General features: G+C 35.2%; 1 protein-coding gene across 2 annotated transcripts in view; it reads right to left on the bottom strand.

Annotated features, from left to right (window-relative positions):
• The window catches only part of LOC145293046 (lactosylceramide 1,3-N-acetyl-beta-D-glucosaminyltransferase A-like), a 228,801-nt gene that overhangs the window by 94,476 nt on the left and 108,655 nt on the right, over positions 1 to 25,670 (bottom strand). The window lies entirely within an intron of this gene.

Below are 25,670 nucleotides of genomic sequence, written 5' to 3'. Positions count from 1 at the left end.
TCTGCAAAGGTCAATTCTTTCAACTTTGACCTCTTGGCAGCCACATTTTCGCCCAAAACTGATTAAAAGCTTGCTGCATGTCTGGATACCCTTTATGTAAAATTTCAAATATTTAGACCCAAAATTAATTGAATAGTTTGCTAGAGACTGCAAAGGTCAAATCTTTGGAACTTTGACTCCTTGGAAGCCAAATTCTCGGCGAAAAACCGATGCAAAAGCTTTTCTATGTCTGAATACACCCTATATAAAATTTCAAATGTTTAGATCAAAAATTGGCTTAGTAATTTGATAAAGACCGCAGAAGACAATTTCTTTTAACTTAGACCCTAATTTTGACCCCTTAACATTTATTATATAAATAAATAAATTATAAAGTTTGATCCGTGTCCACGTAACCTCCATGTAAAATTTCAAGTGTTTAGACCTAAAATTGGCGGAGGAGTTTAGTAGAGTTTTCAAAGGTTAAATCGTTGAACTTTGACCCTTTGACAGCCAAATTTCTGGCCGAAAATCGATTAGAAAGATTTTACCAAATCTCAATAGCCCTTATGTCAAATCTCGAGTCTGTAGACTGAAAATTGACAGAGTAGTTTGATAGGGAAATGTACACACAGAGACACACAGACAATTTCACTTATATATATATATATATATATATATATATATATTAATGTTTTTTTGCTTAATTGATAGTTGAATATGATTAAATTTGTGCTCATATTTGCATTAAATATTAATCCTTATTCCCTATTAATAACTTACTGTTCATTGAGCGGATACCATCCAAATTCTCAACTACATCGAACCAATAGTTTCCGAGAAAACTTCTAGAATTTATGTGGTATCGAGGTGACTAATCCGTATTAATCCTTTATTATCTCTTATTCTGCATCAAACGGGTGCCATAATACGTAGTTCGTTGCACCTCATTATAACAAAGGTCCCTACAAAATTTCAGCTAGATTAGCCCAGTAGTTTTTCGAGAAACATGAACGGACAAACAGAAAGATGGACAAAGAGAAATATAAAATAGATAATCGCCCATACATTAATTTTGTTCGAAGTTTTGAAAAAGCTCGTTAGGCCGGCCATCTCATCATTTAGCAAAAGTTCTAAACTTAAAATTCAACAGATAGTGGGGCAGATTGCGGAAGTGAAAGATTCTTATGGAATATTGAGATAACCTGCCCCACTAAGAGAAATAATCGAGGAATAAAAATAGCCAAATAAAATCAAATTAAGCAAATGGCTTACACAACCGCCACAAACTATCGCAATTTCACACGCAAAAGATGTTGACCGTCAAATGAGTGCGATCCACTAAAGAAATAGGAGAATAAAACATCAATTAATACCTAAACCTGAAAGCGGTTCATTGAAGATAAACTGGTATTTTGCCTGAAGGGTGTAGTCTGCTCTCTCTCTTTCTCCCCCTCTCTCTCTCTCTCTCTCTCCTCGTCAAGAAGCATGGGTTACTATTAAAATCTTATTTCCTTCAATTCAAGTACCTCCAGATAATTCCACATTCCCGAGATGAGCATTGAGCTTTCGTGAACAGTCAGGGTATAAGTAGATTTTTGTGAGTCTTTCCTGTCAGTCCATTCTATTTTCCTTTTAATTTCTCGCAATTTTCTCAAACATTTTGCAAGATTTACTTGAATCTCGCAAGGCTATCCTAAGGTTATCATAGCATCGCATGTACTCTTGTTTTGTTTAAATTATACTAGCATAGAGCGACCGGCGTTGCTCAGTCGTAAAATACGCTTCAATATATTTTAATTTATGCGGATTTCGTATTTATTATTATAGAGTCAATTTTCTATCGATTATTTCATAATATATTGTACCCAATATATAATCGTGATTTCAAAAGTAAAAAAAAATGACTTGGGTACCATCAGCTAGAATCGAAACCGAAATCAAAAATTATAGTACTTCAGTCTGAGACGTTATTGAATTAGCGACTGTCAGTTGAAGAAAAAAACAGCTAAAAAGAACACACATTATATATATATATATATATATATATATATATAAATTCGTATTTCTGTCTCTTTGTTTGTTTATTTGTTCATAACTTGATTAATATATACAAAAGGTCCATTGCTTTATTATTTCATTCATTCCTATATATTGTACGATTAAGAGGTGACCTCATTTTCATTTACATTAAGGAAAATCGATTTTATTAAATAGTAGTGTGTTAGTTATTGTATATGGTGAGAGAATTGTTTTAAGGGTTCTATTTAAGTTTATTATTCAAATTTGATTCATATTGATAACATATTTCATTTCATTTATTTTTACTGACATCGATTTTTTTATAAACCGGTTTGAGTTACTTCCCCTAGGCGCCAACTTTGTTCTTTTTGTTTTCTTTTTTCGGCGGATATTAAAACTAAAAACTTTCAAGCATTATTTTTTGGAATTAGTTTAAATAAAATAATTTCCGTCACTTCGCAATTAACGTCGTGGTCCAGTGGATTTTTATTTTGAAATAAACAAACAATCCAATTCAATTACGATTCTTTATTTAAAACAAAAACAACTTTCAATTTCATTTTTTTACCAGTTTTTTTTTCTTCACAGTTTTTGACATCGTAACTGCTAATTTTTTTCTTTTACAATAAATCTTCATATAACATAAAACATGCATGAATTATTTACAGTTTGTTTTCGTTGTAACATACCGTAAAACAAATCTTTCTAGACCGAGGTAGCATAAAAGAAATGCGCTTAAATTGGAATATAGGCATAAAAAGCTGCTCAATGCCCGGAGAATAGCTTCTCTTCGTGTCCCTTCTGCCGAAATACCTGGTAGAGAGTTTGTCACGTATTTCTTATTTTCTCGAGGAGGGGGATTACATTTACATGTTTTTATTCATTCTTTCATTTTTGAAATTTTTGTTAGGGTAACGATGGAGTTCACATATAATGAAAAACTGCTCAAGATTCTTAGTATAGCAGGTCTGGCCAAACCGAACTTCATGTCGACCTTGGTAATGCTGAATATCCATGCTAGTATATATATATATATATATATATATATATATATATATATATATATATATATATATATATATATATATATATCATGATTTTCTTGGGGGTACAAAACTTTATTAAGGCAATCATGAAGGGAAGACCTTCCACATTGGCGCATATATATATATATATATATATAAAATATATTTTAGTCATCGACATACAGACCTGTTTCGTTGTATCACAACTCATCAGTGCCGCTAGACTAACACCTCTCCCAAGCCGAGGATCGAACCTAGAACCGTCGTGATGACAGTCGGCAGTCCTACCCCCTTGACTACGGAATCGGTGGCCGAAATTAACCTGTCCGAACGATTATTTAAATAAACATTCGTCCGCTACTCGTAGAGGGCTCAAACGTTTGTTTGTAAACAAATCGCGAGCTTCGCATTATTTCAGCTAAATTAAGTAGCGAGTAAGATAATTTACGAGAGTGCTCTACCAAAGAGGGGAGCTTTATAAAATATATTTTAGTCATCGACATACAGACCTGTTTCGTTGTATCACAACTCATCAGTGCCGCTAGACTAACACCTCTCCCAAGCCGAGGATCGAACCTAGAACCGTCGTGATGACAGTCGGCAGTCCTACCCCCTTGACTACGGAATCGGTGGCCGAAATTAACCTGTCCGAACGATTATTTAAATAAACATTCGTCCGCTACTCGTAGAGGGCTCAAACGTTTGTTTGTAAACAAATCGCGAGCTTCGCATTATTTCAGCTAAATTAAGTAGCGAGTAAGATAATTTACGAGAGTGCTCTACCAAAGAGGGGAGCTTTATAAAATATATTTTAGTCATCGACATACAGACCTGTTTCGTTGTATCACAACTCATCAGTGCCGCTAGACTAACACCTCTCCCAAGCCGAGGATCGAACCTAGAACCGTCGTGATGACAGTCGGCAGTCCTACCCCCTTGACTACGGAATCGGTGGCCGAAATTAACCTGTCCGAACGATTATTTAAATAAACATTCGTCCGCTACTCGTAGAGGGCTCAAACGTTTGTTTGTAAACAAATCGCGAGCTTCGCATTATTTCAGCTAAATTAAGTAGCGAGTAAGATAATTTACGAGAGTGCTCTACCAAAGAGGGGAGCTTTATAAAATATATTTTAGTCATCGACATACAGACCTGTTTCGTTGTATCACAACTCATCAGTGCCGCTAGACTAACACCTCTCCCAAGCCGAGGATCGAACCTAGAACCGTCGTGATGACAGTCGGCAGTCCTACCCCCTTGACTACGGAATCGGTGGCCGAAATTAACCTGTCCGAACGATTATTTAAATAAACATTCGTCCGCTACTCGTAGAGGGCTCAAACGTTTGTTTGTAAACAAATCGCGAGCTTCGCATTATTTCAGCTAAATTAAGTAGCGAGTAAGATAATTTACGAGAGTGCTCTACCAAAGAGGGGAGCTTTATAAAATATATTTTAGTCATCGACATACAGACCTGTTTCGTTGTATCACAACTCATCAGTGCCGCTAGACTAACACCTCTCCCAAGCCGAGGATCGAACCTAGAACCGTCGTGATGACAGTCGGCAGTCCTACCCCCTTGACTATATATATATATATATATATATGAATAAAAAATCAATACGAAAAATATATAAATGTTTATATATTTTCTGTATTTATTTCCTGTGTGTTGACGTGTAGGAATACAAAAAGTCTTTTGAAAAAAAAAGAATGTTTCCTTCAAAAGCACATAATTTTCGACCGATCCTTCGATCTTCCTCAGTGTAAATGCATATATATATATATATATATATATATATATATATATATATATATATATAGAGAGAGAGAGAGAGAGAGAGAGGGGGAATAAAAATTACAATAAGTTTACCAAGGTAATCAAAATGGTAAACTTTAAATATATTATAAATATTAAAGAGTTAATATTTACAAGTAAAGTAACCTCAACCAGATGTAAAAGCTCAATAAAATCGAAAAGGAAATAGAGCTTATAATATAAACAAATGATAAATAAAACATGTTAAAAAACATCTTGAAAAAGAGTTAAAAACATATTTAATTTTAAAAAGGAAGCACAAGATAAGTGGATAGTCCTTAATCCGCGGAGTTTCGAAGCTTTGGTCGAAAATACAAGTTTCAAGTTTTATAAGGCAGTACTTTTGAAAGGAAATACAGGTTAACCAAATAATTATACTTAATTAAATTGACAATTGACTGTACGTACATTCTTACAATGTATGATTAAATAAATATACAAAAAATAATGCAAAAAGCTAAAACATCTAACTATTTATTCAATTGTGTTAAATTACTTTTCAATTCTTCTGATATCAAAATTGATGTGGGAATTTTTCCTAGCTGTGCTTTTGACATATGCTAAAGCCTGTAATTGTTGCGACCATCAGCCAAAATTATTTGTCCCATTGTCCTCTGCAATGTCAGGAAAATGTTGTTCAACTTTGATTTTTCTAATTCTTGAAAGCTGGTTTTAACTGCTTAAATGTATTCATCAATATTCTTTTGAGCCTTTTGGTGTTGAATGGCTTGGATTGTATTGAAGTAACCTAGGTCAAGCACATTCAGATCCGGACTGTTTGCAGGCTGGTTAACCAGTCCAATGTTCAACCCTAATCTCTTCGATTCTTGTTTGAACACCGGGTCCGTTGGATGTACGTGTGGCTTAGCATTGTCTTGTTGAACTATGATTCGTTGTGCAATGGATCCACTTGGCCATTTGTTCCGTGTGGAAACAAGGACCTATTCAACAAGGAATTCACGAATCTGAATTTTCGTGATTGTATCCATGACTTTAGTTACCATTGTTCCAGCAGGTCTGTTTCTGCTGTTACTTTTAGCCGCCTCTTGTTTGACAAATGGCCAAATTCCAATCTTCCCGTCAAAGTAACATTTGCGATGTGGATCCCTACGGGGTCGAGCCACGGCAGCAAGAAACATTACCTTTGTAATGAAACGCTTGCTTTTAGTGGTTTTTAAAGGATCATGTTCGTCTTTGCCTAAATAAAATTTCCTTGCATTTTGCGTCATGTAAAACCATTTCTCATCAATATGTATGACATCAAAAATTTCTCTAAAAAATCCTCGCTTTAAATCCAACTGCGAACGGCAAAAATCAACGCGACATTTCATGTTTTCTATCGTGAGAAGCGGTTTTACAGCATTTGAATGTGCCCGAATGTCGCCATATTTCATCCTTGCAATCAACGCTTGAGCAGTAGACCTCAAAGTGGTTCTTTTTCTCAAGGGAATGGTGTTTATGTTTGCCAACTGTGAACTATAGTCCTTCTTTTTTCGGCCACAGAGAAACTTACGGCTCAAAGAATCCATTGGTACCGATATATCGGACGAACTGTCGTGACCAAATTCTGCCTGCAGTATTTCTTCCTATACCGAATTTTGTGGCAACATCTTTGATTGCATCTCGTTCTAGGTACGCCCTTTAGACCTTTGTAGCAACGCTTGCAGAACTGCTGTTCGTCTTGAATTTGTCAATTCTCTCTTATCACTTCTGTTTTTACCTTCTACATTGGCATCGACTACATTTTCCATATTTATACAGCCACTGCGGGTATTTTTTAAAAATAGATTATATAACAGTCAACAAAATAATGTGCCTAGATTAAACTCTAAATGACTTTTAGAACGAAAACTGTTCTTTTTCAATTAAGCACGCGCTAAAGTACTACCAGTTACCCCCTAAAACATTGAAATGGTGCGTGACAAATCCTAAAACGCGGACAGTATTAATTCTGCACCAACTATTTCCGACCGGAAGTAGTACAATTTTCTTATATCTTGGTTATGGAATTGCATTCACTAGCAAACGATCTAGCTAATTTGCATATTCTTTTAAACATTCATTTTAATTAATTCCCTATTAGTTGCTTCGAGTTTTTAATGGGATAATTATCTTTAGTTAACTATTACTTGTAATTATATTCATGCAGATATTCTACTTGCATAATGTTTGCGAAAAAAGTTTATAGTAAACACAAAATTTCCATATATATTTATGTATGCGTATATATTTTTGTTAAACAAATCTATCTATCTATATATCAATAAACGTGAACGTGTTTGTGTATCTGTCTGTGTGTCTGTCTGTGTACATTTCCCTATGCAATAACTGTCAATTTTTAGTCTACAGACTCGAAATTTGATATACAGGGTACTGAGATTTGGGAAAATCTATGTGATCGGTTTTCGGCCAGACATTTGGCTGTTAAGAGGTCAAGGTTCAACGATTTGACCTTTGAGAACTCTAACAACCCCCTCCGACAATTTTGGGTTTAAACACTTGACATTTTAGATATAGGTTCCTTGGACATGGATCTAACTTAATAAATTGATTAGAGCTCTAAACAATAAATGTTAAGGGGTCATAATAGGAGTCAAAGTTAAAAATATTAACCACTTTTTTTTTTTACTCAACATACATCTCCAAATACCCGGGCAATGCCGGGCACCCATGCTAGTATATCTATAAAAGTGAACGTGTCTGTGTGTCTGTGTCTGTCTGTGTACATTTCCCTACGCAATAACTTTGTCAATTTTTAGTCTACAGACTCGAAATTTGATATACAGGGTACTGAGATTTGGGAAAATCGATCTGATCGGTTTTCGGCCAGACATTGGGCTGCTAAGGGGTCAAAATTCAACGATTTGACCTTTGAGAAGTCTACCAAACTCCTCCGACAATTTTGGGTCTAAACACTTGAAATTTTAGATATAGGTTCCTTGGATATGGAACTAACTTAATAACTTCAGTTGAGCCCAAAATAATAAATTTTAAGGGGTCATAATAGGGGTCAAAGTTTAAAAAATTGACCTTTTTTTTGCTCAGCATACACCTCCAAACACCCGGCACCCATGCTAGTATATATATATATATATATATATATATATATATATATATATATATATATATATATATATGCGCATGCGTAGAAGAGCAGATTAAATCGACTTGCGCTTCACAAGTTCTCATTTCTATTAATTTGAGCCTCTTACCAAATCTTAACCGGATAAATCCCATGAAAAATGGTGCACAAAAATATGCAATCATTTGAGTCGCCTTGCGCCGCTCTGCGATCTTGCGTATTGGAAGAGATACAGTTTGACAAAATTGAAACAGACAAACACACATAGATAGACAGATATACATAGTCACATTTATGAATGAGATTTCTCTTATTTTGTCTGTCAGTCTGTTTGTTTGTTTGTTTGTCTGTCCGTTCAACATTTTCTCAGAAACTACTGGATCGATAAGGTTGAAATTTTGTATGGACTTTTGCTATAATAAGCTGCAACGAATGAAGTATGTTTTCTGTTCGATATAGACTTAACGATCAATAGAGATTAATAAGTATTAGTATTTAATCCAAAAAAGGAGTACAAATTTAATCATATTCAATCATCCATTTGGTATGGAGCACTTGTTCTACAGCGATAAGCGATAACTTTTGCCCGTTTTTAACAAGCGAAAGAGTTTAGTATTATATACTAGCAGAACCATCCAGCCTTGCACGTGAAATAGTGTAACATATCTCTATTAAAATTCTATCGGTCTCTCCTAGTTTTCCTCTTTTTCTCCACATCCTTTTCTTTCTTTCTCCACCTAGCCCATTCCTCTACCTAGACATACACACAAATATATAGGCACATTAGCAGATTACTCGGAGAATGATTCAGCATAAGAAAAATAACCCAGTCAAAAAAAATATACATCAATGATACTTCCCTTTAGTTAGTACATCAAATGGCCGTAAAACCTGAACTCCTCCATAGTTTAAAGTCAAAGAATAAATAATTTTTCCTAAATTTTAAATATTATTTATCCATAGCAACACCGATTAGGATAATAGCAACTTTGTGGGTTCTTGTTTTGTAGTTCTAGTTTTTCATCTGGACATAAATACATACAGTTTTAAGTGGGCGTCTACGTGTAATGTGATAGATGGTATGCGATGATCAATTACTTGTTTGTCTAAAATTAACTGATGTAAAGAGACCACCCTGAGTCTTTCTATAGTTTTGTGTTTGAAGTAGATTCACGTTGACTAGGATTCTTTGATTGTTCGTTGGTGAAGAATAACAAACGCACACAAAGGCTATCGTTCGTTTGGGTAAAATCAGCTTCTGTTTATTTAACATGTGATACAACTGTAATATTTTTGCTTTGACGATAATATATTCCGAGATAATTGCTTATATGTGTCGTTATTTATTTTTTATTTACTTCCTCTCACAAGATCAAATGTGGGTTTGACGAAAGTGTTTTCATGAAGCGAACTGGATTCGAACTTTCACACCCAGGTTTTAAGTCCGTGTTGTCAATCACTTATATATGTCGTTATTGAAGACTATATCGTTCCCTGTCTAATGCATAAACGGCTGCTCCATTTATTTTTTATTTTATCTTTTTGTTATTTAATTTTCACCCCAAACAAGGCACAGTGCGACTTTGAAGTAGGGAGTTACTATCGGGGACATAAGTTGCAGGAACATTATGAAGGGAGATGAGCAGCAAGATGTCTGTTCACATTGCACTTGAACTTCTGCATATCAGTACAGTTGAGAAAGTAGAATCCCAGAAGGGAGTCCCAAAGACTAGCAATTCTGGGGAAGAAACTATTGGAGTAGAAGGCTTTTTTACACCTAGGGATCTCTACTGTGTAGGGGTGTGATTTAGCTGTTTGTCGGAGGTATTACGCCGAGAGGGTACAAGTGCTTGTAGTTCGTCAGAGCATCTACCATTAAAATACTTGTAGAACAGGCAGGGAGGTGCAATATTTTGTCCATGGGACAGAGGCTGATGCTTAGATGACAGTTCAGAACCTATCAAGTTGGCGACTCTCTTTTGAACCCTGTCCAGGGGCTTAAGACTAGTGGCAGGTGCACCTGCCCAAATGTGACAACAGTACTCCATACATTGGCGAATGGTGGCCTTATAGAGGTACAGAATACTTTCAGGCGTTAGTGGCTTTCTAGCACGGTAAAGAGAGTCCACCTTCTTCGCAGCAGCCTTGGCAATTTATACGTTGAGACTATTTATTCTTATACGATATATTCTAACTGTAAATTAATTTACTCCTTTTCAGAATTTTTTGATTGATTCGTTTTTTGTTTTTTGTTTTTTTTCATTAACCACTGTCCGATGATTCACATCATAAAAGGAACACTTACGTAAACAATAGCGTTTTACACGGTATCTAAATCACTGCGCTTTAAATGATTTTTTTTCAACTTTTATTATTTTTGCCATTAAATTGTTTGGAGTAACGACGCCTTTCTCTTTTAAATTTTACCTTAAAATATCAGTCCCATTTATCATCTTATTACACACGCACTCTAAAACTAACCTTAGGGTCAAAGTAGAAGATTTGTTTCGAGTGCATTTTGTCTCTCATTACATGACCAAATCATCGCAGTTGGTGCCGAAAGATTGTGATTCACCATGTGGATCAATTTAAATATTTCGACATCTGTTTGTCCCCTCCCCATTCATGAAATGTTATGTATCAGTTTTTTTTATGATGGAACTGTTCAAAAGTTCAATGATGGTGACGCTATGTTGTAAGTAGAGAGTAATACATTTTTATGATAGTATTAGCGCAAAAAGGAACGAAATAAACCCGATAGAATTTTAACTCGGCTTAACGATTGTATAGTCTTTTACATATTACTTAGTAATATGCTCTAAGACCACACACACACACACACACACACACACACACACACACACACACACATATTATTATCGACGACCTTTGTTGGGATTATTTCACCAACAAGAAGGGGGGGTAATAAAAGGAAGTAAGGGTTTGCAACGAAATGGTGACGTTGCTTATAAGCAGTCTTTTCTTTCCTTGTAAAGTTAACAATTAACTGGTAACGTTTGCCGAACAACAGTAACGCGGTAATCAGTCTAAGAGACGCCAATCGACTAGCAAGCTAGGTAACTAGCTTCTTAACTAATCACTAACCCGTAGTGAGACAACTCCTTTTATACATACTAACTCTCAGTGGCGAGAATTCTAACGTGATTTCCAACGAGATTAGAATGTCTATTTAACTTAGTAGGAAATAGACACCCAGTTTCTCCATAACGGCAAAACAGTGTCTTTTCTTCCCTCCGACCCACCCCCGGTAAGTCAAATCAATTTCAATTCTTATACCTTATATGTAAAAACGATAACAAAGAATTTAAAAAAAAAAAAGAAAGAAATAAACATCTGATATACCCAGAGGAGTTAGAATAAAATTGTGAGAATAGAGGGACACAAACTACATTTCTGGATTTAGATATAAAAAATTGAGGATGGAATTTTTGTTTATAAAATATTTGATAAAAGAAACTCCTTCCCCTTTCAAATAGTTCGTATGCCGCACAAAAATAGTACCTGCCCTATATATATATTTTTTTTACGGAAGCATTATTTCTGAGTTTCTGAGAATAGCTCACGTGTATGGATATCCATAATCTAAATAGTAGATCATGAGCAAAACTATTACGAGAAAGTCTGGAAGCTTTTGAATCAATAAGAAACACACTAACGCTGCCATTCAAGCTCTCAGATCAAACATCCTAAAGTATCCAATCAAATCCATACGAAAAATGGCAATTGAACTTGGCGTAGACAACAAGACCATGAGGAATGCAATAAATTCCGATTTGGAGAACAGCAAAACACTTGACAACAGTTATGAAAGAAAAGAGAAAGGAAAAGGGCAATAAAATTAATACATGGTCCAAGAAAAACTCCTCTATTGTATCGATCTTTTCGAATGAAAAGATCGATATTGTTGATGCTGTTTTTATCACAGGAATAACAGCTGTATCGCAAAATCGACAGTTGACGTAAAGACGATATTCAAAACAATTCATCTTTCTCAAGTCATAATGTAATAGTTTCCATTGGAACGATAATGCCTATAATTCTTATTCTACAAAGCTGATTAAAAGATCAATGTTAATATTATTATCATTACAAGACTGCGTGATATCAGCTATTGACATGGCTTAAAGAAACCTACCCAGATTGTATTATGTATGAACACAAGGTAGTGCTTTAGCTCATACAACTAGAAAAATACAAGACTTCTCCCAACTTTTTGATAAGTGTGTCTATGGCCGCATTCTAGTCCAGGTTAAAACCCTCTGAATTATAATTGGATGTTTTAGAATACGATGCGAATAGAGCCTCACACAGCAATGTCGACTATCAGAAAGACACTATTAAAATTAATGGGAGAAGTTTTTTCTCGAATATTTGAGAAAAAACTTGTGCAGGTTTAAGGAAGCTTCTGAAGACAGATATTGAGAAATAAAGAATCATTAGATGAAAACATTTTCTATTATGCAAATGTTCTTTTGGCAAATAGATTTTTATTTTCAATAAACTAATTAGTTATGCACTGCCTTTCAATTTTTGCCTTAAATATTGTAACTTTAGCCCCCTCACTCTGTACAATGTCAAATGTATCAATTTATCCTGGTATGATATTAAAGGTTTGTTCTTGCCACACAATAATTTTCTGATTAATTGGTTTAATCAGATGACATAGAAGAATAAATTGCAGTTTAAATGTAATATAGGTCCTATATATAAGATTCATAACCTCTCTAGTTCGCCCCTTAAAATAATCAGCTAAGAGAACGGGATATCCGTACTTAAGTATGTTTGTTCTTCTACAGAATCCCCCATATATAAAATTTTTTTTTAAAAATATGTATTATGTACATACTCGTGACGACACGAAAATATCATATTCCAAAAATCACGAAAATTGATCAAATAGTTGTATTTTTTTAAAGCAAAAACTCATGTTAAGTGATTAATGGGAATTAGTAAACATTACATGAATCTCGCATGTTTGAAACATTAAGTTATCTTTTTTTGTTGCTTTTGATTGTTTGTAATGCTTTTATATTTTTACGCCTTATTTATTAATTTTTATTTTGCATTTTTGTCTTTGTAGGGTAAATATTGATTTATATCATTCGTTATTTTTATTTATATTAATTTATTGTTTGTTTGTTTTTTTAAATTTATTTCTTGATCTTCAGAACGAGTGAGTTTTTAAAGGATTCACTCAAATATTAAATTAAATACGATAAAGATGTTTGTCTCTTTAACACAAAAATGATTTTCTTTATTTAATCTCAATATTAATATCTAGATATTTGAATATTAAAATTATTTTACTTATACTAAAAATACTAGAAATTTATTTTTATTCATGTTATTTTTCATTTTCCCTAATGTCTAATATTTCGATTTACTTGTTATTTTATTCTTTGCGATTATTTTAAAAATAAAAACTATAAAGGGGTGACATTAATAAACTTAGATATAAAAAGGTATGTTTGATATTTGTTCTTTTTTTATTTATGTAATAATACAATATTAAAATGGCTGTCGTCTTCCAGGTGTAAACATATCGCCGAGGTTAGAAACAGGAGAATAGGGTTCCCCATGACCCACCAAAAATGAAACGCAAATGAATAAATTTCCTCATCCGCAGATAGAACAAGTTCTCGTTGGCAATGTTAACGCTATTGGTCGACTACCTCCAAAAGTTGAAAATATCAACTTAAGAGCTGTATGAATCTTAGTTGTATGAATCTCAACTGCAAGGCTGTACTATATTAGGGTGGGTGATGTAATTGATTTTGATTATCGGGTGATATTGGAAGACGACTGTAAGAGAAAAAGTCACTATACGAGGTACCAGATGAAATAATTTAAAAAAAAGTGAGGTATAAGTGGAAACGGAAGAAAAAACAGGAAAAATAGAAAATGGTATCACATAGTGGAGCGGCGGTTTTCGTATTCAGTTTTTTTATCGGAAAAAAAGACCGATCGGAACAAGCGTATTTAGGGTGGGTTAGAAAAATGTGAATTCTCTTTCTCTCTCTCTTTCATTCTCTGTCTGTCTGTCTATCTGTCTGTTTGTCTGTCTCTCTCTCACTCTCTCTCTCTCTCTCTCTCTTTCTCCAACATAACTGTATGCGAGATGTCAGAATCCAATCATCCAAAATAATAGCGATGGTTTTATTAGTTTCATTCAGTGAGAAAGAATTTGTCTCAATAAATCGAAGTTTAGCTCGTTCCTCAGTCCCTACTAGACGATGCTTAGCGGCCATAATTACAAGAATGAAAAGAAATCGACGTGTCAAACTCAGAAGCTTATAGAATAAGTAGCCAGCAAATATGCATCAATATGGATTACGCAGACTGACAACCTAAGTGTGCCAAGTTCGAGTTTTGACGTTCACTTATGGGTGTTGGCAACCTTCAAATGGTCAATTCTGTAAATACCTGAAGAATCTGGAGAACCATAATAAACGTTATCAGTCTTCCTCTGCTTTATCATTATTTTTATGTCAGGTACTTGACCGTGTTATTACTGTATTATTAATGCATTTATTTAGTGTTATAGTTTTTTGTTTCATATGTAACGTAGTACGCGTTTACACACGCGTTAACATGTAAACACTCGGGACCCAACACGTTGTAGCAGAGTACGTTGCAAGGAACAGAAGACAAGTAAATTAACTTGGCCGTTACACTTTAACCGTATCGTTACATTTCAACCACTCGAACTCGCACGTTGTCTGGTACCGTCGCAGGAACAAACAAACAAACAAACAAACAAGGAAGAGCATAAAAATACGACTCAGCATTTTTAGGTGAATGCAAAAAGCATTTATTCTAGCAATTTCTGACCACGTACTTAACTTTCACGTACGTACGTGTCTTTTTCGTCGCCTGCATTTCAGCTTTTTCGACCACGTGGCGCATTTTTTTCTCTCGCCGCGTACGAGTCGAAAGACGTCCGATCGCTTCCTTTAAAGATATTTGAAGATGACTATGTAATGCACTTTTAAGTAAGTTTTCATTGTTTTCGATAGGGTTGGTAGCTTTTATATGAATCATATTAAGATAAATTGTATAGTTTTTTCCTGATTTCGGTAGATATTTTCATTGTGAGATTATAAATATTAGCATGACCAGCTGTTTAGCATCTGAGGCATATTTCCATCTGATTTCACTGTTGTTGTAGAAGGAAATGATATCGAGCTTATATAGTTCTTTATATATAATATATACACTTACACACACATATATAATTATTTTAGTATTTAATAAATATTTTCTTAACATTTCTTCGTTTTGAAGGCTTTTCAATTTTAACATCACGAAACGTTTTCTAAGATGTGAAACCCATTACTAATTTATAGTTCTTTTAGCTTGGTGTAGATGTCCTTTGAGATCTCAATTGAAGTTATTTATTCTATAATTCTTTAAACTCTCTAATTCGTTACTTACGGATGGCTCAACAATTATGTATCAGCAACAGACATACTGTTTCGTTGCATCATAGCTCTTCAGTGCGGCTAGACTAGCACGCATCCCAAGTCAGGAATCGAATCTATAACCATCTATTCGATAGTCGGCAGTTCTACTCACTGAGATATAGGATCTGCACTCGTAAATCATATTTAAAATATATTCATATAAATATTGATAGCCACTTTTAAAGTGCTATACCTGGAGTTCAAATTTCATGGAAAGACATTAAAAAATTGAAATAATTTCATTTTCGATATACATAAAATCTGACCAGAGTAGAAAACAAGGCCGATAGCCATTAGTCGCGTGCTCTTGTGTAATGAATGAATGCGTGAATGTAGGATTGACATGAAATTCTTAAAGATAAACTAAAATGACCGAAAAATGGGCTGAAATGACTTAAATAAATAAAAAGTAAATGACTTAGAATGACTTTAATGAACCTAAGGATGAATTGAATGACCTTAAGAATGACTTGAATGTTTAAAAAATAACTGAAATCCTTCAAAAACAACTTGAATGATCTGGAGAATGACTTGAATGGCTTTGAGACTGACTGATTGTAAAGTGGGTGATCATTTTACATTAAATTAATACAGAAAAGCGATCCCCCACTTTATATCACAAAGTTACAAACATAAGTACAGCATGTAGTAAGAACAGATACTACCTTTGATCTCGGCCAAAAGACCCAAAAAGTTGTATTTATTTGCTCCTCCACCGAGCAAATTAGACACAAGGCCGATTTTCAATGTGAGGAATGAAGGGGAAATGGGGACCAACTCCCCGGGGAGTAGGGGAGCTGGATAGTGAAAATTGGTATGAAGCATTGCCCCTACATTGACCAAGGTCTTATATGTGGGGTCGCCCCCACATATGGTCTTTGCTTGCAGTATCTGCCGGAACAGATACTACACTTTTATCTTGGCCAAAAGGCCAAAAAAAGGGTATTTATTTGCTTCCGCAGCGAGCAAATTAGGCACAAGGCCGATTTTTAATGTGAGGAGTGAAGGGGAAATGGGGACCAACTCTCCGGGGAGTAGGGGAGCTGGATAGTGACAATTGGTATGAAGGTTTGCCGCTACATTGACCAAGGTCTGATATGTGGAGTTACCCCCACATATGGTCTTGCAGTATCTGCCGGAACAGATACTACACTTTGATCTATATATTTAATTTATTTCGTTTAAAGAAAAAAATACAATTAAAAAAATTCCAATATAAAATTAAAACATTTAAAAAAGTAAAATCTCCAAAAGACAAAACAAATTTAGGCACAAGGCCCTATAAGATCTGGGGAGGGGAGTGTTGCAGGGTCTTTGTAACTAAAGTAAAATCTTGGCCAAAAGGCCAAGAAAAGCTTAAAAAGTTAAGAACAGCATCTATTAACAACAAACCTTTAATCTTAACCAAAAAGGCCAAGCACAAAAGTGTTACGGACAGACCAACAGACCAACCGACGGAGTGACTTATAGAGTCGCTTGCACGCGACTAAAAAATAGACCGTGCTTTTGTATTCAGCCTATTCAAATTATCAACAATCAATTATTAGCTTCCTGAGAGCAAAGGATGTGTTGGCCACTGTAATTAACAGGAGACAAGGGAAATTTATTTAGAAGAGGTTAAAAGTATTATGATTTACTTGTTATACATGTTGAATGTGTTTGTGAGTACGCCATGATGAAAGCATGGCGGTGATTATTAAACGGATGTCTATGATAAAATTACAACGGAAATGGCTGTGCGGAAGTTAGATTGTATACGCGGTACTACGATATATGTAATTCTTTGTGCATATGTTCGCATAGTTTTGCTGGTATATATATATATATATACATATATATATATATATATATATATATATATATATATATATATATATAAAGAATCTTCTATATATATTTAAAATGTTTTTAATTTTGATATATTTTTTTAAATAATAATATAAAGAGATTATGAGCAAAGAACGTAAATATATAAATAATATATTAATCACAAATATAGTGGGTGATAACTTATATAGTGGATTTATCCGAACCGTACAAATACAGCAGATTTGTAAATAAAGAATACATTCTCTTTTGGAAACAAAGACGAATTACGCACGTAAGGAAACATTTTTTTAAATAACATGAATAGGTTAACCTAATTAATTTGGAACAAAGAACTGAATCCAATGTTCGGAATATGTATTTTTGTTCTTTTGTTTAAAGGAGATGGTGTTTGGTCAACACTGCTGGGGAACCATGATTTAATATACTTATTTGTTTTTAAATCCCTGAAACAGTGTTTCATGGAAACCAACTGATGATTCTTGAAAACTTAGGACTTTAGCGATTGCTGGAGATTAAATGACTTACTGACAAAATGATTTCCCAACGAAAAACTAAAAAACTTCAAATATTTTTTTATTACTTTTTATATAGTTTTCAAGGTTAAAAAAATTCCAAGACTATATATATAGTGGGATGTGACTTTAGAGTTTCCTACTCTAAACCTTATCCCAGCCAAGGGTAACCCAAAAGGCAGTGTGTCAGGGATTTGTTGAGTGCCAGAGCGTGTTCATCCGTCGATGATCGATCATGATAAACGGTGAGGAATTAAAAGTGGTATCATACTTTTAGTATCTGGGAAGTACTCTGACTATCAACGACCGTGCAGACAAGGAGATAAGCTGCCGCATCCAAAATACGTGTGCTTCGTTCGGAAAACTAGAAAAATATTATAGTCAAGGAACGGCATTAGACTAGAAACAAAATGCAAATTTTATAAAGCAGTGGTGTTACCTGCCCTGCTACATTCGACAGAAACCTACACACTGCACAGGGAGCACATAAAATGGTTGCAAGCAATACAAGAACGCCACCTAAGAAAAATTATGAAAATTAAATGGAACGATTTTATATCAAATGTTAGTACTCAACAGAGCCAACATGGACAGTATAGACGCTGTACTCGTCACAACACAATTGCGATGGACTGGACATGTAGACAGAATGGAAAACAATTGCATCCCCAAAATTCTATTGTATAGGGGAATTAGAAAATGGATACAGAAAGATTAATGGGCAGAAACTCCACTACAAGGATGTGATAAAACGCCACCTAAAGGCAATGAATATTAACATCAGCAGCAGACCGAAGTTGCTGGCGCAGTAACCTTCACAAAGGAAGTGCAGAAATAGAGGCAAAAATAAAGGCCAGGTTTGAACAAAAACGTTACCAAAGGCACAACCCTGCATCACTTGTAGGGTAACTTTCCACAATGAGCGTGGATGATAAAGCACCGAAACCCTGACTAGCCATTTTCAGCTATTAGTAACTGCTTTATGATGATGACGACTCATCCACAGACTGTTTCGTTGTATCACAGTTCTTCAGTGTGACTAGACATGCTAGTGCTTCAGGCTGAAATTGAAATCCGTTCGTTTATTTTTACTAGTCTGAGCTTTTATCCACTGCGCTACTGGCACAAACAGTGTTCCTATAAACAATATCAGCAACAAAAGAGTGCTGTATTTGTTTTTATGATGCATTGCATATATTTCTAAATTAAACTTCGACTCTACACATCGTTGAATTAACAATTTTTTTCACATATACTTACTTTTCAATTGACTTTAAAATTCTATATCATCTAACATATATAATTCTCACATTTCGCAAATATTAACATTTTCGGGAATTAACATAATCGGTCGAGTCATAACAAGGATTAAAAATGGTACTCTATGACCCCTTCCTGCTAAACAGTCAGCATTACAAGAGGATGATCAAGGTCAAGTGGAATAATCCTGGAAATGGTGCCTTCCTCTATTACCTCAGTGTTGCAGCTAATGAAAAAGAAAGTTACGGATTGCTGTCGACTATAATCATCCACTTAGCGTTAGCTTTATATATCGGGACAATAAAATATTTTATGTACAAGGCATATATTTTCCCCAAAGAAAATATTTTCAATGAATAAGCATCAACTGTTTTCGTTGGTTGGTTGCTTTTATTTTTTCGGCAACTCAACCCTTTTCAGGTTATTTAATGCCGAAGTCAAAGATTTTGAAGAAAATTTTTTTTAATAGAATATATTTGTTGTTTTCAAGTCGGTTTCTATTTAACCCATAGTTGGAACCCTAACTGGTACTACCACTCTGGGTCAGAGTGGACATGTGAGCAATGGCAATTGAAGGGTGGCTCCACACTCCCCAAAGCCCGCAAGCTGGGGCCTCACCACTGGATATAGTTTAAGGTCATATTGAGGACCTGAACTGTTTTCATATTCACCCTCAACTAAAATGTTTCCATAGTTTTTACATATATTTTTTTCATCATCTTATTTTAATGCCACAAATGTTCCCCAAAATGTATTATCCATTCTGGCACTACGTCTTTTCTGTCTTTGATCAGCGAAGGAGAAATATTTCTAGATTAAAGCCATTTTTTAAAATTTTTTGTCCAAATCAAGAGTGTCCCTTTCGGAGGAGCTGAATCTTCTGCACATAAGAAAACCGAAATTGTATATCACTTTGTCCTGTAAAGTAAACATGGATTTTTCAATATTTTCATGTCCGCTTAATTTAATTATTAACTTAAATGTTCACCTCTTCAATATTTATTCAATCCGACTCCCACTCTCCATAAATTATATCGTAAATTCGACTGTGATTTTATTAACATGCACACTCGGCACCTTCACACGTACACAGAAACGTTCATGTCAATAGATTAAACTTTAAGACGATTAAACTTTAAATTATTTTTCACGCCTTTTCGAAAATAACCAGACTCTTCTCCTTTGATTACATATCAGTGATCCTACACCAATAGCGATTAAGTTAGCTCGCGTGGATTTTAACATACTTAGTGCATGTCATAATAACCTAAATATGACAAAAAAAAAACAAACAAACAAAAAAAAACAATCATTTCCAGGATTGAATTAAAGATGGCTGACATGTAAGATCCAAGCTAAACGGCGTGGACAAAATAAAAGTATTATAGAAATGACGAATGGCGTCACGTTTTCGAGTTAAGAGAACACAAAAGTTTCCAAAACAGTCTTACTGTGGAAGACAAAGATCGCCAATAATAAGAGTTTCTGTTAAAGTAGGTGCGAGACACACCTCCTATAATGCTGTAAAAACACTTTGATAATCACGAATTGCAAAATGTTACCTCTATATTTCTATACGCGTGTCATCCATTTCAGTTAAGAAATTAACGAAATAACTAAATAATTAACTAACAGAACCTTAGTTTTTCTTCTGAGTCAAAATAAATAAAACTCAGCGAACGTATCCTTATTGTATAGCAACCGCTAGACGAAACTGCGACGATAAAGAGTGTGGTGGGGATAGAGAATGCTATAAAAGACCCAAGCATACACGTATAAAGAACGTGTTTAATGTAAACGTAACATTTCCTTTACCTTTTTTTCTCCTGCAAATTATCTTTCCTTATTCATTCGTAATTCTATCTCTGATATGAAAATAGTTTTTCACGGTTTCTTGTAGATCTGGAGAAGATAGATAATGTACTAAAACGTGATAAAGACTGAATTAACTTTTTCACATGAAAATATTTTATAGTCATATTTATATCATACTGTTAGATACCCTCACCCTCATTTCTGGTGTCACATATCAGTATGTGTATATAATACATAAATTTAATCGCAAAATCTGCAATACCCAAAAAGAGAGTTTATCAGATAGTTTGATCAGAAGTACTAACATTATTTTTACGCAAGCTGTTTTTCAAGATATCATGTCCTTTTTATCACTCGTTTCTTAGAGATAAAACCTAAGAGGCGCTCGCCGCAGTCGAAGCAAAAATAAAACACAAGAACAAAAAACGTGGGCTCGTGTCAGAGAAGAGTTGGCGGTAGGGCGGGTGATCTACCTTTATCATAAGTAACATAAATTCTGCACAATAAGCAGTGATGATGACAGACAAGAGGCAGCTGAAGTGGGCAGCGTTAGGGTTGGCATGTCGGGTTTGGGAAGCTTAACAGCCCCCACCCCCACTCCATTGGTAAGACGACATTTTTTCAAGAATGCATGTTATCAGTTAGGCACACTTCGAGTGTCATGCAGACGTTTTTAAAAAAATCAAACAACATCCCTTCCCTTTTTGACTACGTCTTGTCGCAATGAACGGCAAAGAAGGCAAGCACACACACACACACACACACACACACACACACACACACACACACACACACACACACACACACACACACACACAGGTTCGTATTATCTGTCTACGCGAATAGAACCGTATTACCATAAATAAAAAAAGTCTATTTAAGATAAGCGAGCACTGATTTAGAGACGAGTTGTGCATCAAATGTAATTGCATATCTCTGTCTGACTCAATTAACAATTAGTAGCAAATCAAGTTTCATATTTTCCTAGCAAATATATATATATCCTACTTTGAATCTTATAGCGCAATAACAGTGTTAGTAATGAACGCCATCTATTTCGTGAACGTGAACAAACGGCTCAAACGACTGAAGCCAAAGAGAAGCGTATTCTGTCAAGCCCCCAAAAAACATCTCAGGAAGAGACTAGGTTTCCGCTGTAGACCAGAGTAACAGAGAATATCCCCTCTACTGATATAAGAATCCCACATTTTAAACTTCTTTATTCTGGCTCAGAATTACCGTAGGTCTAGCGGACGAAAATTAACTGCCCCAGTACAAGAATGGGGCGATCAAAAGCTGCTATTGCCTAATGACCGGATATCGAAAACGACTACGTAAAGAATTAATATATTGCTTTACATTAATAAAATTTTGTAAATCAAACTTAAAAATATATATTCAGAATAGATATATGCGGCGGATGTTAACTAGATTATATTTATTTTGATTTTTCGCAATAATATCAATTAAGAGGCACATTTTTTAAGTTGAGATCGTATTTTTTTTATTCTAACATGATGGAGGTGGGCTTTCATATGAAAGGTTATGGTAAAATGATTTTTTTTTTTTTTTTTACTTTTCAAAAACTTCTTTTCTTCAATTTGTGTTAAAGATTTTTAACATCTGCCGAATATTGTTTTTACACAAATCCAATTTTCTATTTGAATTAAATTAAACACATAACTTATCTATATCTCATTCCCTATCACAGATAGTTATGTTTCCAACCAGTTTCCCAGACCAGCAAGAACAACACGCATCACTTCTAGATCTGTTTCTGATCCCAGTTCCCGATGACTGTGTAACGAATGCCCACAGCCCACTTAGGAACGCCGATCATGCAGTGGTAATGGTTGAAATTGCCCTAAACTCTATAGCCAAAACTGAAGAGCCACTACTCAAAACAACGAGATATTATAAAAAGACTGACTGTGAAGCCGTCAGGGATCTCATCAGGGACGCCCCATGGCAAAATATCTTTTCACTTCCTGCTGAAAAGTGCGCAAATGAGACAACTGAATGGTTCAAAACGGGAATTGAAGCACATGTTCCCACGCACCAATTTCATAGCAAGCCCCACTCTCCCCAATGTTTTACTTCTGCTTATGCAGCTGCCATAGCACAAAGGCAGCATGCGTATCACAAATTTAACCGAAATAAGTCCAGTTCAAATAAACAAAGTATATAGAAGCCAGAAGTAACTGTAAGAAAGAAATAGCGACAGCTAAGAGAGAATTTACTGAAATCACCAAAAAAAAAAAAAAAACGTATCCAAGCACAGAAATTAGGAACACGTGACTTCTGGAAAATCTATAACAATGTAGTAAATAATGGGTAATCAACAATTCCTCCACTATCCAACAATCATGAGGTTGTTTGCTCTGCAACTGAGAAGGCTAACATGCTTGCCAGTCGGTTTGCCTCCAACTCCACACTGGACCCTGCTAACCACCCCCTCCCTAAATTTCCTTTGTCGACAGACGCCACACTAGACGATCTGAAAATCACCCCTACTAAGGTGCATGCTATCATAAGAAATCTTGAGACTGCAAAAGCATGTGGATCTGAGCTCATCCCGGCTGTGCTATTAAAAAAGTGCGCCACCGATATAGCTCCAGTTCTCTTCAAACTTTACAACAAATGCCTTAATGAATCTTGCTTTCCTGCCTGCTGGAAAACTGCTTCTGGAGTACCAGTTTTCAAGAATTCTGGCGTAAGAACTGACCCAGTAAATTATCGCCCCATTAGCCTCCTCCCACTTTTCGCCAACATATTTGAGACCATAATTAACCAAGCTCTAGTCCATCACCTTACAGATGCTAAACTTCTGACCAACAATATGGATTTAGGCAAGCCCGATCTACAGCAGACATCCTAATTGTAATCTCAGAACGTATATACCATTCACTGGACAAAGCCAGGGAGGATAGAGCAGTGTTATATAGTTTTCATTATTCTTGTTGTTATTATTATTATTATTATTATTATTATTATTATTGTTGGTGGTGTTATTGTTCGTTGTTATGAAGTCTTATGAAGAGTGTCTTAGAGAGTCTTATTAAGAGAGATGTTGCGTTCTGTGTTCGTGTTATGAAGAGATTCATATATATAAAATATTCATACTTAGAAATGTAGTGAGGAGACAGTGTTGAGACAGTCTTAGTGTTCACATTGTAGATATGAGATGTAGAGACATTTTGTATGTGAAGACATTTTAAAACACATGATATATAAGACATATAATGACAATTCCACTTTACCTTTTGGTAGAATTACAACACAAAGACGACGTGTATAAAAACACATGACGCGTGTATTTCTTCTTCGACCTGGCGGTGGCTTTCTTAGTCAGGCATTCAAAGTTTTACATACTATGTTTCAAAGGTGACTGTCTCGCTTCCAGACGTTCGACTGTCCATCTCTCGACTCCAGACTGTCGTCTCTCGTCCTCAGACTCTCTCTGCTTAACTCTAAAGTTTCTAACTATATCGAGAACTTCCCATTTTCCATGACGTCATACACATGTTAAAACATGTGCCTTCTTTCACGTGTTCTGGAAATGCGCGTCCAATACATTTTCCTTTGTTTACAAAAGGAATTTTAACCTATATTTCCAGTAACCTATATTTCCAATATGTTACAAACATGTTTATTAAATTATCCTATAGTTGCATTCCTTTTCTTAAAACTATTTTATCTCTAAGCTAAACAACGGTTTGTTTTTACATTCCATTTTCTAATTCTCTCTCGTAATCTATTTCTAAACCTAAATTACGGTTCGAATTTCGTCTATTCTATTTCATTTTCATTTTAACTAAATCTCTCTATTTTTATACTTACATGAAAAGGGGACAGCCCTTATCATGTAACAGCGGTAGCTCTAGATATATCTAAGGCTTTTGACACTAGGCTTAGATATATCTAAGGCTTTTATCTAAGTTATGGCATGAAGGTCTTCTCAAGAAAATCAGATCATACGGTATCACTGGAAGAATACATAACATAATTAAATCCTTCTTAGATAAGAGAAAAACCCAGGTTGTCCTTGACGGTCGTACATCTAAACAATATGATATAAATGCGGAAGTGCCTCAAGGGACCTTCATTAGTCCTAATATTCGTAAATCACCTCTCTGACAAAATTGTCTGTGAGATGGGTATATATGCTGACGACACCACGCTCTATAAGAGACACGGCAGGAAAACAAATGAACACATATCTAAAGAAATGGCAGAAACACTAGAGGATGACCTCCGATCCGTAGTGGAATGGGGACAAAAATGGATGGTCACATTCAATGCTTCCAAGACTAAATTTCTTCCCTTCAATAATTACAAGAAACCTTCTCTACCACCAATAGCAATGACCAATGACTTTTTATCTGAAAGTACATCTTTTAAACTCCTCGACCTAACGTTCACAGGAAACATGAGTTGGAACAATTACATTGAGAGTATTGACAGGACCGCTGCGAAGAATGTAGGTTCTCTCTACCGTGCTAGAAAGCTACTAATGCCCGAAAGTATCCTATACTTCTATAAGGCCACCATTCGCCAATGTATGGAGTATTGTTGTCATATTTGGGCTAGTGCATCTGCCATTAGTCTCTCGCTCCTATACAACGTTCAAAAGAGAGTTGCCAATCTGATAGGTCCTGAACTGTCATCTAATCTTCAGCCTCTGTCCCATCGACGAAATGTTGCATGCCTCTGCCTTTTCTACAAGTACTTTAACGGTGAAGGTTCCGACGAACTGCAAGCACTGTGCCCCCTCGATGTAAATACCCCCGACAAATCCGACAAGCATCTAAATCCCACCCCTTCACAGTAGAGATCCCTAG

The sequence above is a fragment of the Euprymna scolopes genome, chromosome 14, assembly GCF_053919585.1.
Source record: "Euprymna scolopes isolate OS-2025 chromosome 14, ASM5391958v1, whole genome shotgun sequence".
Taxonomy (NCBI): Eukaryota; Metazoa; Mollusca; class Cephalopoda; order Sepiida; family Sepiolidae; genus Euprymna; species Euprymna scolopes.
This window is presented reverse-complemented; position numbering and strand designations above follow the sequence as displayed.